The sequence below is a fragment of the Rhipicephalus microplus genome, chromosome 10 (assembly GCF_043290135.1).
Source record: "Rhipicephalus microplus isolate Deutch F79 chromosome 10, USDA_Rmic, whole genome shotgun sequence".
NCBI lineage: Eukaryota > Metazoa > Arthropoda > Arachnida > Ixodida > Ixodidae > Rhipicephalus > Rhipicephalus microplus.
Window position 1 is genome coordinate 89,423,072 of NC_134709.1, and position 3,461 is coordinate 89,426,532.

Genomic DNA, 3,461 nt, shown 5'->3' on the forward strand with positions numbered 1-3,461 from the left:
TACTTAATCCGGGCTGCATAGAATAATTACAACTGTTGGAATCGAAATCGGGTGATCCAATGTTATCTACGAATTCCTCCACACTGTTTACATCAGGAATATCTGTGTCAGAAAGTGCGGAATCCAATTATGAAGGCATCTTTTTCCGCGGTGCACAGCGTGTTTACAACGCCATGTAGCAAAAACTCTATGCCCCATCGTGCACTGCTTTTTCTCAGGAGCTTTCCCGAAAGAACGTCAAAAATAACAAAATGTGAAATGTGCAGAGTTAGGTGCCACGGCAGTCTGTACAAGTGGAGTATTGTTTGCGACAAGGCATTTAAGGGGAGATGCTACTCGAAAAACGATTTTCTTTAATAAGAGTCTGAATTTAACACGAATTGGCATGCTAATAGTTTTTTCTCCTCTTTTCAAATATGTCATTTATTTTCATGTAGATTGTTTGTTTTTCATTCTGCAGGTCAGATACTGCAAAATTATGGCCATTGTTATGCAACAATTCTGACCTATAAAAATTTGAGATAAAGCATGCAGATATAGCTGACTATGATCCTTTGGAACTGTAGTGCAAAAAACTATATAAATTTTGTGTGTAAAAAGGTGAAACACAATAATAAAATAAAAAAATGTACTATGGCTCTAGTTGCCAAGGGCTTTCAATGTTATGTAATTTTTGAAAAACATAATCAAGCAGCACTGAAAATCTGAATAGATACTTGCACTCTATGGGCCTTCATCATGCTATGTGCAAAATTTCATAGAGGTATGACAATTCTAAGTATACGAACTAGCGTGTATAAGAAGCACACATCACACAAAACTGCAAAAGGAGAGAAACGCATTTGAAAGTTTGAAACCTTTTTTTTTATCACGGAGTTGTTAGAAATGCATAATCTTTGGCCATAATGTTCAACAGAACTTTGAAAAGCACTGCAAGTTACTAGAACTGTCCTGCAGCATAGGTTGTGCCCTCACGGTCCTTGCGAGCACTCTCTTCTAGCCGTGCCCTTTTCACTCCACGACGACGGTGGACCCTTGCTTCTGCTGTCAGACGCTCGGACATTCTTTTGATGTGCCTCGCATCGCGGGAATCACTGAAAGTAACTAGATCTCTAGATGGCAGTATGTTGAGCTCTTCCAGGATGTGCTCGAAAGTAGCATGACCCTTGTTGAACCACAGGATTGCCATAGCTGCGGCAGTCTCGACAACCGTTCGGGAGACAAACTTAGTCTTGGGGCAAAGTAGCCAAATTTTGCTGTTCAGGGATTCCGATGCGTTCTGGGTTTTCCCTTTGATGCATCGAGCAAGGAGCTTCTCATCCGTTAGCCGCTTATAAATGGGCAAAACAGCCAATCCCTGTGCTTTTGTCAGGAGAGGTGTGTGGCGTGGTGCAGGTTCACCAAGTGCTTCAGCGCGTTGATGTTTGCACCACGACTCTGTTCCTGCAGGGCAAAACTTGTGGCTGCCAGCATTGTCAGTAGAGCATGAGTGGAAGTACGAAGCCCATACTGCAGTGTACATATCCCGTACACTCCCCCTGTTGCTTGTTATGGCAATCTGATAGTATGTTTGGAGCTTCTGAATGGCTGGCTCTTTCATTTTCTGCCCTCGTGGTAATGGCACATGCAGCTTCCGTAGCGCAGTGCCAAGTCTCTTGGCCACATGATTAGTGCAGTCTTCTTTTTCTATATTGACAGCACCATAGACTTTTGACTCTGCAACTGCACTATATGCTTTGCTGTCACCGTGACTCAAGAATGTCATGAAATGCAGTGGGTGTCATAAGTCAATGTTCTCTGCCAAATGCGCATTGCAGCCTCCGTTTCCATGGCATGGGAGGAACAGTCTGCATTTTTTTCACAGACTGGGCCATGGAATGCCTGCCACACTCCCTCGTCTGGGCCCATATCCTTGTGCCTACTGCATGTCAGGCAGTAATTTGATATGACCTCGAAGTCTAAGCAGAGGCCAGTATCTAAGGAGATAACTGTGCCAATCCCGTTGTGGCTTTTGTGGCCCCTCTTCTGCCAAGTGCCGTCGAACATAACAGCCACATCAGTTTCGCCTGCTACTTCTTTCGTCAACTCTCTGGATCGGCGCAAGTTTTCACTCACAGCTGCCATGGCAGCAGTGTGCACCTTCTTTGCTATCGAAAAAAATCCTCGGAGGTGCATTGGCTTTGGGAGTCCAATAATGGAGCAAAATCTCGACAATTGCTCATGCCCAATGCCGACAGCGTGTGCAGCCACCACCGCCTTCACATTTACAGCGAAACTATCTCGGGAGCTCCCATTGTCGTACCGTTGGCTCACTCGGCTGCTGCCGTCCGCCGTAACACGCAGTGACGTATAGGAGCACGAAAGAACAGTCGCTGAGCATTCGCTGTTTTCGCAATAAAGTTCGAGGAGCGACGAAAGTCCCTTGCGCTTTTCTGCCGGCTCCCGAACGGCAAGTTTTTGAATACCGCAAGCAGGGCATGCCGCACCTGCCACAAGTGCCGTCAACAAAAGGGTGTCGCACAAAACTGTCGTTGCACAAACCTCATCGCGCTGTCTTTCGTCTTTTTCGAGGAAGCCGAGCTTCTTTTCCGAAGCACTGACGAAAGAAAGCGCAGCGTCAATCCCTTCATCGCAGCCACTGTCGCTCGCGCACTCGTCGATGCCGCCGTCAGGCCTAGCACACGTAGGCGCATTCTCGTTCGTTGCCGTCGTTCGGGGCGCTTTACGCCGCCTTCCCTTGAACTTGTGCTTCGTTCGAAACTTCTGCGGTCTCACGTTGCACTTTTTCCGGCTTGTCATCGCGGAAATATGCATAGACGCGCAGAAAAGCAGACGGACCAAATGCCGATGGCCGCCACCAACACAGCTGACAATGACTCGGTAGCCAATGGCGATGCGGCTTAGGGTGCCGCGCGTTTCAAACCGCTCAAAGCACGTGATAAAAAGGCCTTTTTTTTTTCTTTTTTTTTTTTGCCCACGTACGAAACTGGCGGTCGTCGGAGCTGTAAGAAGAAGGCCGGACGCAACTTTCCCAATCGATCGCGATGGCGGGCGGCACTGCGACGGGGAGCAGCGCGCAGTCAAAGATGGCCAATATCGACGCAAATTCACGAAATTTTGAGCCACCGCGATGCCTTCATACACATCTTTTTTTGCATTTTGCGGTTCGAATTTGGTTTTGAAATTTTCACAGATGAAAGAAGAAGGTTTGAAGATTACAATGCAATAAAAATCAGAAATACGAGAAATTTCGCTAAAAACGCAATTTTTTGACTCGCATCTCCCCTTAAAACCATGGATCCATTGCTGTTGACACTCTGTGGTGCGGTTACGTAACAGTTTAGTCGTCGTTGTTAGTAACCAATATAGTACCATGTTGGTGTATGTGGCATTGTTATAAGTGAATAGCACTGTGATGTTTTCCTTTCCCTAGAATGTTCCTCGTTTCAATGCACACAAAA